Below are 14,451 nucleotides of genomic sequence, written 5' to 3'. Positions count from 1 at the left end.
AATGTGTATCACCGATAAATGAGACGAAATTTATCAGGTATCAGAGGAGGCGACTCAAATTGAATTTTGAATATGAAGAGCAAGAGAAGGGCAAAAGATAAAGAGATAATGTCATTAAGAAGTCATCAGCTTCAAGCTCATTCTCATTGCCCACCTACCATCACATCAGTCACTTGACATTATACCCAGAAATCATTAACATATTACTGAAATATTTGTTTTGCTTTAAAGGGTTGCATAATTTACTATAAATGCCACCCTAAACTTTTCCATCTCTATGCACTTTGATACTAATGATGCTTTGAATACTTATAGCTTACTAATAGCTGTAATACATTATAAATAGTTTATTACCTAATTACATATTTTAATTCATAGCAGTGCTTGGGCAGTAGGCAAAATAAATTGTGATAAATCTTCATAGACAAGTTAAACTGAATTTCTGATGAAATTCAGAAATGTTCCCTCCTCTTAAAGTAAATTCAGAAAATAGACTTATTAGAAGATATATGTATATGAATCTTTCCAGATTCAGAGCCGTTTGTATTGTAAAATACTAAGTTTGATGTTCTACCTTTAGTGAATAATTATGAAAAACATGTTCTAATCATGAACCAATTGACACATGTCTAAAATAATCTACAACCATACAAATATTCTGGTAAGGGAATAAGAAAACATATGATTTGGGGTGAGAAAACATGGGTTCTGTCATTGATATATTTATTTGCTGGATTTTATTGAGCTGATAATATGTACCAATCATTCTTCTTGGTACTAGGCATACAGCAGAAAGTAAAGCAAAGTCTTTACCCTTACAGGGCTTACATTCTACTAAGGAAGACAGATAAACAAATGGACACAGAGTAGAGCATTCCTTGTTATAAAGAAAAATGATGTAGATCCATGATAAAAATGTGAGGGGTGATAGAGAGAGACGGGACCACATTACAAAATGGTCAGGGAAGGCCTCTTCAAGGAGAAAGCATTTGAACAGATGAGTGAAAATGAGGAAGTAAGCCACTTGAAGATTTTTTTTTTCAACGTTTATTTATTTTTGGGACAGAGAGAGACAGAGCATGAACGGGGGAGGGGCAGAGAGAGAGGGAGACACAGAATCGGAAACAGGCTCCAGGCTCTGAGCCATCAGCCCAGAGCCCGACGCGGGGCTCGAACTCACGGACTGCGAGATCATGACCTGGCTGAAGTCGGATGCTTAACCAACTGCGCCACCCAGGCGCCCCAAGCCACTTGAAGATTTAACATAAGAATATTCTCAGAAGAGAGAGCAGCAAACACAAATGTCCTAAAGAGCCACAGGCTTGGCAGGTCTCAGGAACAGGAGGAAGCCATTGTGAATAGACTGGATTAGCCATGTAGGCTAATGATGAAGTAGGCAGGATAGCAAGAAATAGATACATGGTAAGGGACATGGGTGTTACTGAGTATTCTGAGAAGCTTCTAAAAAGTTTGTGTAAGTGTACGTGTCATCATCTGACTTAGGTGTTTAAGAGTTCCATGTAACTGCTAGATAGGGAACTAATAATCAGTGGGGCAGGATAAACATGGAGGCGTAGCCTAGTAATTGTCTTCCAAGGGAGAGGTGATGGTACCCCTTTCCAGCATGGTAAATAAGTTCCTTAGCCTATCTGGCCCCAGTTTCCTCATCTACAGACTGACCTGTAAGTGAGCTGTTCTTACAAGTAACTTAAATACTATATTGAAAGTTAGACAAACTTGGAGGGCTGACCACAGAGTCTGTATCTGAAATCAACATTGGGTTACCCTAGGCAAAACTGAAGAGATATCTTTCATAGAATTTATTTCATAAATATTGTATACATTTTAGAAAAGACCCAAAAAGTATAAAGAACATGAAAAATTTACAGCAATTCCAGTATGTCAAAAGGATGACCCCTCATAGATGCTATGTTTTTACCATGCAAATATCCTTTTGGAAACCTGCTTTCTTACACAGGAGAAATATCCTTCTTTATAGCCTTCTTTAACATCCTTCAAATCATTAAATATCCTTCAAAGACAGAAACTTTTGATTTATTCATAAAACTCCCTGCCACTGCACATTTTGCCTATTTCCAGGTTTACATAATTATAAATAATGCTGTGATAAACATGCTACTATGTAAATCTTTACATGAATAGCTGGTTGTTTCCCTAGTGTAAAATACAAAAAAAAAAATCTCTTAAAAGTAAAATATCTGAGGGCACCTGAGTGGCTCAGTTGGTTAAGCGTCCAACTCTTGATTTCAGCTCAGGTCATGATCTCATGGTTCATGGGACTGAGCCCCACTTTGGGCTCTGCACAGCCAGCACAGAGCCTGCCTGGGATTTTCTCTCTCCACCCAATCCCCACTTGCATGCTCTCTCTCTCGCGCTCTCTCTCTCTCTCTCTCTCTCAAAATAAATAAGATAAAATAAAAAATAAAGTAAAATTTCTGAACCAATGCAAAATTGTATATAAAAATTTAATACATTTAACATACATTGTCATATCTCCCTCCACAAACTTAACAGTCAACAGTGCTCGGCAAAATATTTTGGAGCCTTCTAGGGCTTTTTTGAGACCTCTCCAGCCCTCTCTATCACTACTTTCATAAGGTTTCTTGTGTCCATTGCAGTTTCTATCTGTCTGTTCCTCTTAGGAGTGTCCTTGTTTCAGCCTTCTCTTCTTCATCATCCAGATCTAAACCCACAGAGTGGCTCTACATACTCAAAGGTATGTTGTAGCATATACTGTTGATTATCTACATAACTGCCTTTCTCACCCTCTCCCTGGCCAACAGTGATACGCTTCTGTTTAGGTATCAGATGGCCAACAATGTACTTGAGGAAAGTAGGCTTCTCTTCTAAGCCTGGGGGAGAGGAATGAATATTTATTTTTCTAATCCATTGCTAAGGAATTAAAATCATTATTTTTTTCTAATTCCCCTGTCTTTGCCACTAAACAGGCATGTGAACCATGCCTAGTGAATAAAACATTAGAGGAAATATGCTAGGGGCCTCTGGAATAGCAATCTACCCTTCACAGATAAAAGGAAAGAGGTAGTTCTCTTGGCTGTTCTAGCCACTGCCCTGCCTCCTGCTTTTGAGCAGAAATGTGATACATGGACATTTAGCAGCCATTGTATAGCCATTGTGTAGCTATTAGTAAGTTTTAGATGGTAAGCAAACAGGTCAAGAAAGGTAAAGCAAAAGATAGAAAGTGTCTGGCTTCAACTTATGGAAAGAGCCCAAATGTCCAGTGACTGATGAATGGATAAAGAAGATAGATATAGATTAGGTATAGATATAGATATAGATATAGATATAGATATAGATATAGATATAGATATAGATATAGATATAAATATAGATATAGATGACATAGATATAGATATAGACATAGACATAGATATAGATATAGATTTCAAAAAGAATGAAATGTTGCCATTTGCAACAACATGGATGAAGCTAGAGTGTATTATGCTAAGTGAAATAAGTCAGAGAAAGACAAATACCAAATGATTTCACTCATGTGGAATGAACGTAGGGGAAGGGAAGGAAATATAAAATAAGATAAAAACAGAGAGGGAGGCACACCATAAGAGACTCTTAAAAACGGAGAACAAACTGAGGGTTACTAGAGGGGAGGTGAGTAGGGAGATTAGCTAAGTGGGTGATGGGCATTAAGGGTGCTCATGAAGAGCACTGGGTGTCTTATGTAAGTGATGAATCACTACTGTAACCATTACTACACTGTATGTTAAATAACTTGAATTTAAATAAAATTTTGGAAGAATAAAAAAAGAAAGTGCTTGGATTCTTGACATTACTCAGACACTGAAAAAATCTTGAAGGGCATCTGTGTTTACTAATTGGTATTTATTGAAATTAGGCTCCTACCCTCCCACAGAAACGAAACAAGGGCCCTATCTTTTTTGATGGCTGCATTTCCAAGGGGTGGCTCCCAGGTCCTTATGAAAGACACTTTTGGGTTGTAAAACCAGGAGAAGTCTGAGAGAAGATTTATATCTCAATGGAGCAAAGAAAGAATTTATAGTTGCAAATTTTCTAAAGTAAATACTCTAAGAAAAGGGATCTTAGGGGCCCATAGTCAGGAAAAAACCTGTTTGATATTTCATCAAGCTGAGGGGAACACTGAAGGCATCTTGATGGATGAACATGCTGTTTCTCCTTCTGAGGTCTCCTAATCACTTCTCATTTTGAAAACCTGTGCTAAGGAATTAAGTTAGCCTCTCATGATCTTTCAGCAAATTCCCTTTTGCCCACATTGGCCAGAATCAGTTTTTGTTGTTTGCAACTGAAGTCCCTCTGATGAATCAACAATTTCATCCCTTACATTTATTTCTTTGTTTTAAACATTAGGATATGAAAATTACATTTTCCATTGAGAGTAAAGTAGACCAGATATGGTAAGAAGACAACCAGCGATCTGGATTCTAGTTTTAGTCTGGTCCCCATATGTCTGAGGTCTGAGGCTCGTTTTTCTCAATCTGACAAATGAGATGATTTGAGCAGATGGTCTCTGAGCTCCCTTTGAAATCTGATATTCCAAAACTAATAATTTTGACAAATGCATTTTTAATGGGAAATAAAAAGATCCCTTCTTTAGCCCAAATTTTCATTAGCTAGAAAGAATAAAGATAACTATGCCAAAGGTGTCCACAGTTAAGCAGAAGCAAAATCACAGGCAGAATTTTAAACAGCAAGTTTTGATTAGAGGAGTTCAAAGCATGGAAGATTTGCTATTCAAAGAAGATTTTTAGCATAGACCTGCACAAATTGCCAATATAAAATGGTCGGCAGGTACAAAGTAAAAGAGAAGAAATATACTGAGTAGACAAAGAGTTATCCTGGACACAGGGAATAATTCAGAACAGTAACTTCAGAAAGGAGCAACACGACAGACTGAGTGCTATAGAATAAGTTCATTTTTCAGCAATCTAAGAGCAGCAATCCAGAGCAACGAAATAAAACCAGCAAGTCTCCCCACATGGGGCAGCTAAAGCTGTAGTCACCACAAAAGGAGGATAAATGGAATGTGTCACAGGGGATTAGGTGTTTAAGGGAGTAGAAAGTTCTTATAACAGCTGCTACTTGCGATGGATCTCTAGAATGTTTTTAAACGAGTAGATAAGGTATTGAAATCCTTGCATTTGCAATCCTTTGAGGAAAGAAGCAGAGTAAGAGACAGGAGCTGAAACTGTTGCTAGAAAACCTTGAACTTAATTTTAAATACAACTTTTTTTTTATCTGAAACGTAATCCACACTCGTCTTGGAAAAATTGCAAAACAAAGATACACAAAAGAAAATTAAGAAAACACATATTTCCATTATTTATCTAGACACAACTCTGCTTCTTGATTTTCCCTGGAATAATAAATCAGATATTCCAATAGAGGAATTTATCCTTACATCACTAGCCACATACCTGGAGACAGTATGTTCAAAATGGAGGGCTGGGGAAAGGTGAGCTGTTACCTTTTCGGTCTCTCCACCTCTAACCATAAATAAAATTATGCAGATATTACTTACAGAGCTTACGAATGTCAATGGCTTAAACATAGCTTGCCCAAGCTACTAGGTTAGGCTACAGGGAAACTACAAAGCTCTATTAGTAAACTAGTACTAGTTTAGTAAAACTAGCTTTCCTATCAGCCTGGCATCATTTCTTGGACAAAAGCTGTAGCAAGGTTTGCCATACACTAAGGTTCCCCTAAAAAAGGAATTATCAAGACACAGTTCTCTGTGTTAATCCTTTCGGTTCTACTCTATGCCAGCACTATTCAGTCATAGTCCATGGGGAGTTATGGATATTTAAGTACACTGTCTATTGTCAGCACCTTCTACCTCTAAGTCCTATCACTCAGGTAAGTAAAAATGTTGTAGCACATAGCTCCACCTATCCTCTGGTTATCTGCATAGTACTTGAAGAGCATTTGAAAACCTTTCTGTGGCAGTGTTAGGCTCCTGGATGCAGGATAGGTCAAATTTCCATCCTGGGAAATAGGGCAAGAGAATACACTGAATGGCACGAAAGGCTCCATCAAAGGGACTAATGGGGATTTCCATGGGGTGTTACAGTATTAGTCAAAAAAGCATTAGGCCTTTCATTTAAAGGCAGCTACTATTCGTTGAGATAGTGGCAGAGCCAAACACACATATTTTAAAAGCACTACCAACCAATCCAATACTTAAACATGTAAATTCTTCCTAGGGGGTGGATGGTTCAAGCTGCACAGCCAGCTAACACCAACTCATTTTTTGCATTTCTTCAAACAAAGAGAACAAAAGAAACAAAATTTGTTACCCTTGATTATTCAAACCCTGACTAGATACATATATATAGTATCTATAATATACATATACATATATATAGTGTCTATATATATAGTATCTAAAATCACTTCAAAAGAACATTTGACAATGATCAGGTCTTGACCTCCCAAACTAAGCACCTAAGGAAGCACTACAAAGTGTGTTTATTGGCTGTTAAGGAGTATTCTATCCTTTAAAGGGATGACAAGATATTAGAACTTATTTACTCTTACTGGATGTCCAAGAGATCTGTGCTGGAACTCAATGTGGGAAAACATGACATTCAGAAAGACTGTCTGAGGTGGCTTTTCTTCAGATTCTTAGGAAAGGATTCTGTCTCTTAGTTCTCAATCCATCTTAAAAAGTTAGGAAAGAACCCTGAGGTATAGTATGGAAATAATAACTTTGAGGACTTTTCCAGAAATTTCCAGAAACCAAAATATCTTTCTCAAAATTTTAATGGAGGAGAAAGTTCTCCCCAAATCCCTTGAGTTAACCTCCATATGCCAGTCTTCTGTGATTTTGTATAGATGGTTAAAGTCTGAAAGAGATTAAAAAAAAAAAAGTCAATGTGAACAACTAATGCCTGTTAACTGGTGATTAAGTTGTGTTACCAATAATATCGTGACATTTTACCTCTGTGATGTGATATAGGATATAATTAGATTCATCCAAATAGACCTACATTTCTCAGCTGAAAATATAATCTGACAGAACCCTTATAAGAAAAATATTGGATTATTTTTCATAATGTTATCTCTATTTTAAAGAAAGGAAAGGACTACCATGAAGTAGATAAATTATGCTAAGAATTGAGTGTAATCTCCTTGCCATAGACTGAATAAACTGGACACACCTGTCTCTTGAGATTCCTATCCTACAACCATGCATTCAAAACTTCAACTCTTCTGACTTTACACTCACTTTCCTCTACGTGAAATGTGCTTCCTTCACCCAGATTTCACAAGGTTACTCCTTCTTACAGAGTTACTTTCTTATTTCAGCTCAGATGTTAAACTTTTCAGAATGATGTTTTTAACTGAACAATCTAAACTAACCCCATACCCTAGGTAACTCTCTCTGTTTTTCACATTTCTTATTCCTATCTGAAAATCTAGCTTATTTGTTTATTGTCTTTTTATCCCTAGAAGAATATACATTCTATGGAGACAGGAAACTTATATATCATGTTTATTGTTAGATTCTTATTTTCTATAAGAATGTCTAGAGTATTTGTTAAGAAATGAGTGAATTAAGAGTACAGTGGTTTTCCAAGGAAGAAAAATTAAAGATTTTGTTTCTTCAGTACTGGTTATGTGCCTAACACAGTACTTGACATATCATGAACACTTTGTTAGAATAGGATACAAAATACAATTTAACCAAATGCTGATCAATATACAGGTGACGCTTGAACAACACTGGAGTTAGAGCTGCCAATGCCCCCCTCTCCTCTATAGTTGAAAATCTGCATGTAAGTTTTGACACCCCAAAACTTAACTAATAGCCTATTGTTGACTGGAAGCTTTAGCAGTAACATAAACAATCAATTAACACATAGTTTGCATGCTATCTGTATTATATACTGTATTCTTATAATAAAGTAATCTTAAAAAAGAAAATATTAAGAAATCATGAGGAGGAGAAAATACATTTATTGTACTGTGCTGTATTTATATTAAAAAAATCCACATGTAAGTGGATCCCTGTTGTTTAAGGGTCAAATGTAATTAGAAAATGGTTAAAATAACCCCAGTGTCTTACTGTGTTATTGCTTGCTATCCCCATGGGTGAATAAAATTAAAGGCATGTGTAGTACATTTTTACACATTTCAGTGGGGGCTGTATACCGTCGTTGACAACTGGCTCCCAGCACTTTATTAGTGCTACACTGAGATATGCTCTAACAGTTCTGTACTCATCTGTCTCTAATCAAATGCAACCAAGTCTATACCTTATCTGCCTCATGCCTCACTCAGCCAAAGCTTCCATGTCTTGTTGGAATCCATCAGAGAAGATGTTCTATACTTCAGCATGGTTGTCAACTTCTCTTTATCATTAAGCTATTAATCTTATCTGGGGATGTGACCCTTGGTCATTTCTGCAATAGCTATGACCCTTTTTCCATATTAGCTCTAATAATAAATTTGGAAGTCCCTTCAAGCCTAGGAATGAGCTGTGCAAATAAATATTATTCCAGAGTTAATGGTTATCTTTTCAAACAATAATCTTGTCCCCCAACCTGCTAGGGAGCTCCCCTGAAAGATAATTAAAACATTGATAAAGGATTGAAACCTAATATGTCTCCTCCCCAAACTCTGCCCACTCTCACTACCCTTGAATTAAAGCAAGTCCATCCAAGCAAAAAGTAAACTGAATTTTAAAAGATTCCAACACCTTCTCATCTGAGGTCCCACCAGGTTACTGCTAGCTTGTTTGGAATCTGGCAGCTTCATTACTGCTTTCAGCAGAATTAATATCAACTGCCTATTAGTTGTCAATGTCAATGTCTTTAAAATCCCTTGACCAGATCTCTAATGAAAAGACATTAGATGATAAGGCAAGTGATTTCTCTACTTTCTTTTTGGTGTCTGACATCATTAATGTGATTAATGAGGTGAACAGGGAACCCAAATCACTCGTCACCATTAGATTGCTAGTACAATAGCCAAAGCTCAAAGGTGGGGAAGGAATGGGAACAAAAGTCTTCTCTTATCTCTGTTGTGTACTCTATCAAGGAGACAAATGACCTACCTACAGGTGTGTACCTGTTTGGAATAGTAAATATTTGATAATAGTAAAGGCTGAGAAAACCACAAATACATGTTTATTTGCTTTCGAATTATTTGTAATAACTAACAAAGACTTTTTACTCGTAAAGCTTAAAAATACATTCTAGATGATCAAATAATGATTATAAAATATAAAACAAATAGCCACATCAGTGCCTTTTAAAAGGAGTAAAAGGGGGGCGCTTGGGTGGCTTGGTCAGTTAAGCGTCCGACTTCGGCTCAGGTCGTGATCTCACGGTCCGTGAGTTCAAGCCCCGTGTCGTGCTCTGTGCTGACAGCTCAGAGCCTGAAGCCTGTTTCAGATTCTGTGTCTCCCTCTCTCTCTGCCCCTCCCCTGTTCATGCTCTGTCTCTCTCTGTCTCAAAAATAAACAAACGTTAGAAAAAAATTAAGAGTAAAAGGAAGGTACACTCACCAACAGAAGTGATTGGCTCATGTTAGTAAAAAATCCAACAGTAGTTCTTGCTTCAGGCACAGCCAGATGTATCTTGCCCCTCCTGTCCCTTTTGTTCTTTCTTTCTCTCCCATTGTGCATCTGTCCCTCCTTTTCTCTGCTCTCATCTACTTTGTTGTTTCCAAAATCCTAGGGAAAGATAGATGAAGAGCCAGTGAGGATTGAAAGAGAGAACTTCTTTTCTCTCATTGTAGTAACTTCCCAAAGTTGATACAATGCAGCTTGGGTCACTTGCTTAGTCTTAGAGGATGAGAATATAATATATATTGATGTGTTCACATAAGTCCAGTCCTGGAGAAGGGGGAAGTAGTTCACTCCAATGTGAAACATACTCCTAAGAGCAGGAAACTGCAATACCTTTTTACCAAAAAGAAAAATCAAACCTGAGCATCCAAATAATGAAATATCTACCAAGTAGTGTTTTTTAAAAAGAAATGGGGTTTGTGTTTAGTCATGCAAACTTTTTTCTGCAAAGTTATGAACTGATGGGCATTCTCATGTGTGGCTGGTAGGAGTATAAACTTTAAAATTTTCCTGGAGGGCAATTTGGAAACATTTTAAATATGAGCGTATACCTTGATCAGGCAACTACCATTCTAGGAATTTGTATCAAAGAAATCATAGTAAATCTTCACAAAAGTGTAACAAAAGTGATGTCTATCTCAAAGTATGTAGGACATCAAAGAATTGGCAGCAATCCAAATGTCCAAAAGGTAGGGGAGGAAATTAAAAACAGCATGGAAAGTAATATTTTTACATTTATCTACTTACTTGTCTGTTATTTATTTAGTTAGTTATATAATCTGAACAGATATACACCCAGAGGCTCAAAGTGTTTGTCTATGGGTGGTTGAAATGTGGGTGATTTTTCCTGCTTTCTTCTTGCTAATCTCTATTTACTAATTTGTCCCCAGTGAGTATAAACTTGCATTAATTGTGTAATGTTTGTATTCTGAGATAGGACAGCTTGAACACAGACTCCTTAATTTGCTCCAAACATCCTTTCTAAGTAATACTGTATTTGGATGGGAGGCATGGAATGCAGGACATAGAACACCTCTAACGTGTCTTTAGGGACCAAGAATCAATTAGAAACCATTCTCTTTTGTGTCTGTCCTAAGCTAAGGGGCTAGACCCAGGGGCTAGGTCTTACCTATGTTTGGGGTCTCTGGTGATGATTCAGGTTTCTTGGTAGTGAGGGAAATTAGCAAGCAGGTGCCCGTGCTCCTCTTCCAGAAAGACTATGCCTGCTTACTTGTTGCACGTGGGCCTAGTGATGTGGAAAGCCTAGAAAGAATTACATAGGAGAGAAAAATGCCCCCAGTCCCTGAAAAGGGGGGAGGGTTGCCACTATAGCCCAACTTCACATGATATTTTAAAATTAATTCCAGATACAATAATCATTTAAATGCAAAATATAAAATAGTTAAAACATTATAAGAAACTTTAGAAGAATATTTGTATAACCTTGCATTATACAAGAGTCTCTTAAATAAGATAGAAGACCTAAAGACACTACCTATGTAATATTTCATTACATAAAAATTACAGATTTTTCATGCCAGTCATATCATAAACAGAGTTAAAAGTGAAGGGAGAGACTGAAAGAAATATTTTCAACGCTTGCCATATTAAGGGTTAATATTCCTTATATTAAAAAAATCTCTAGAAATAATTAGGAAAAAGAAAAGTAACTAAAGGGACAATGGACAAAGAGGGAATCCTAGTGGTTAATAAACATACAAGAATTCTCTTAACCTTTTGGGGCTTAGGGGAATGTAAGTTAAAACAACGAGATGCCATTTTTTCACTTATCTCATAAAGAAATAATAATACAGTGACAATACACTGCTGATGAGGAAACAGGGATATATAATCTTTATGTAGTAATTAGTAATATGTAATAACCGCTTTTGGGAATTAATCAGGCAAAAGCTGTTAAAATTGTAAACACCACCTTTGACCCACTAATCTCAATTTGGGAATCTATACTATAGACATAAAAATCTTTGTGTTATATCAACAAAATGTCTATTGCAGCAATATTTTATTATGGCAAAATAAGAAAAAATAAAGGGCCACCAACAGGGGAAATGGTTGGATAAATCACAACATTCTACTCTATGCAGGAATCCACTTCTATCCAGAAGAATAGGCTAAACCAGTGGCTCTTAAAGTCTGGCCCTTGGCCCAGTAGTCTCAGCATCACCTAGGAACTTGTTACAAATGCATATTTGACCCCACTCCAGACCTATGGGAATGTCTGAGGATGGGGCCTGGTAATGTGTCCTAACAAGTCATCCAGTTCTGATGCGTGATTCTGATATGTGGTTACATCTATATCGACTGTCTTGAGAGATCTATTCATATTGTTACATGAAAAATTAAATTTCAGAGTAATATATTTAATGTGATGCATTTTTATAGAAACAAACATTAATAAAACACACATTTTTGACGTGTACTCATACTTCCATACAAGAAAGCAGAACTTGTAGAATGATACACCTGCTGCCATTAACATTGATTAACGAGGGAAAAGAGTAGGGGGAAAAAATAACCTCTGTCTCCATTCATCTCTTTCATTTTTCACTGGTAACAGTGAGCATATATAACTTTCCTAATTTCAAAAAAAACATTTAAATAATAAATTAAAGAAAAAACAATCAATGAACCTAGATTTTTACCTGACCTATACAAACAGACCCATGCTAATTGGACATCAATTTTGGTAAAAAGATTTTCCTTTCACCAAGCCTTAATTGGCCTTCAGACTTAGCTCATGATGGTCTTGACATAACCTTTCATTAAGCAAACTCTTTAAATAGGTAGATGGGTCAGAGCAAAGATTCTTGGATTTTGCTTGAAGGGGCTAAAAAGCACAATTCCTCTGGATTATTTTCTCCAAACTATCTTCATTAAAGTTAAAGTTAAAACCCATCCATTGGACCCTCTGAAAAGATTATAGTCACTGAAAGCAAATTATGCAGATGCCAACATACATAGTAAAACTTCAAGCAATTTATTAAATGCGAATTTTGTCCACTGGTACTTTATCCCAATCCTTTCCAATGTGCTTTAAATTATAAATTGTAAATGTGTAAAAACAATGTTTCCTATTTAAAACCTTAAAATCATTCATTGAAGTAACATTTTTAAGGTCAAATAAGTCAGATGTTGAATTATTGTTTTTTTGGCTAAGATTTCCTTTCAAGGACAAAATATTCCAATAATATCACCTGAAACTGATCCTATCTACATCCAAAGTTTGTTAGAAAATACATTTACTTGAAAAGTTCTAGCAAGTCAATAGGTACATGACTGTGTGATTCAAAAGTTATATCCTAGGAAGTCACAGAAGCTATTAACAAAATAATAATGACTTCTCTGTAAATTTAACTTGTGATGTTGACTTCTTCCTTTTAATTACTTAGCTCTTGAATATAGTCAATAGTCTGATGAGCTCTGATTATGGAGAACTCAGCTAAAAATATTTTGAATTAATAATCAAATGCAATGTGACATTTAGGTTTCAAAAACTCTAGTCACCCCCGCTATCAACCCATTCTTTTTCCATGGCACAACTTTAGGGTTATAACTGAAGTGAATCTCTAGTGATTAATGCCCAGGTGATTTGAATTTTACATATTGCAAGAAAATTAAGAGGAACATTTACTTGCCCTTAAAAAAAATCTATAATCCACAAAACAGAACCTAGATTTAAATGTCCTCAGGCCTGAAAAAATACTTCCATAGCCTTTTATGTCATGGTGGTCTAAATGATTTCCAAGACAATGTCATAAAAAGAAGCTTTTTGTCACTAACTTAGAAGAGATTAGACTTAAATAATTTAATTAAGTTAACAAAGTCCACTGTAATACTTTAGAAATGAATCTCTTTTAATCTTCCAATTTTATTGGTTTCATTACTGTTGTAAAGAATTTCTAACCCACGATTATATCCGTGCCTTTCCATACAGCCACTCAAGAGTCCTGAGGAAAAAAACCAACTAATTTTATTATATGCTTTGGTTCTCAGCAGACACCAACAAATAGAGAAAATCCTTTCTGCCTTAGCTCTAAAATGTTTGCTCTGCATTAACACATCTCACTAGTGTAAGTAAGTATATTTTTCTTCCTTCAAGCAAATATTTGAGAACCTACTATGTGCCAGTTCTTGCCAAGCATTTCAAGTGCATAAAATCAAGACAAGTATTTGACATAAATAGCTTAAATTACAGTGAAAATCTTTCTCTAAAATAGTTTCTTAAATACTTTTTGTTAACTCAGTAATTACTTAATCAGATGTTTGACTTAACACCCATGCTATTTCCTACCCTATTAGTAACTGATTAATTCCTTTTACTATTTGCTCTAAGTGTTTCACTGCCCTCCACAGTGTTCCTTGGGATCCTTCCCTTCATTGAGGCTAGTTGGTCACTGACAGCTGACCAAGGAATAGATCCTATATACCTTCCAAAATTATTTTACTTTACTTCTATATTGTAACACCATTTCTTTTATCAAAAAGTGTTCTGGGGGCGCCTGGGTGGCGCAGTCGGTTGAGCGTCCGACTTCAGCCAGGTCACGATCTCGCGGTCCGTGAGTTCGAGCCCCGCGTCAGGCTCTGGGCTGATGGCTCTCGGAGCCTGGAGCCTGTTTCCGATTCTGTGTCTCCCTCTCTCTCTGCCCCTCCCCCGTTCATGCTCTGTCTCTCTCTGTCCCAAAAATAAATAAAAAACGTTGAAAAAAAATTAAAAAAAAAGTGTTCTGAAATGCTGGAACCAAGGAGAATATTCTTATTTAAATATTAGGAATTTGTATCTGCATAACTTAAAATACAATACCTTCCCCTGAAAGGATGTA

The 14,451-nt window shown here is 36.3% G+C and overlaps 1 long non-coding RNA gene across 1 annotated transcript; it reads right to left on the bottom strand.

Moving 5' to 3' along the window:
* Positions 1 to 3,355: 3,355 nt before the first annotated feature.
* On the bottom strand, positions 3,356 to 14,117 carry LOC113592576 (uncharacterized). Its single transcript, XR_003412477.2, has 3 exons — positions 10,740 to 14,117; positions 9,548 to 9,715; positions 3,356 to 6,881 (listed from the first exon to the last, which is right to left on the bottom strand). It is a non-coding gene; the product is annotated as an uncharacterized LOC113592576 (long non-coding RNA).
* Positions 14,118 to 14,451: the final 334 nt, after the last annotated feature.

This window comes from Acinonyx jubatus, chromosome A1 (assembly GCF_027475565.1).
Source record: "Acinonyx jubatus isolate Ajub_Pintada_27869175 chromosome A1, VMU_Ajub_asm_v1.0, whole genome shotgun sequence".
Lineage (NCBI taxonomy): Eukaryota > Metazoa > Chordata > Mammalia > Carnivora > Felidae > Acinonyx > Acinonyx jubatus.
The sequence above is the reverse complement of the archived record's forward strand: the minus strand, read 5'-3'. Positions and strand labels throughout refer to the sequence as shown.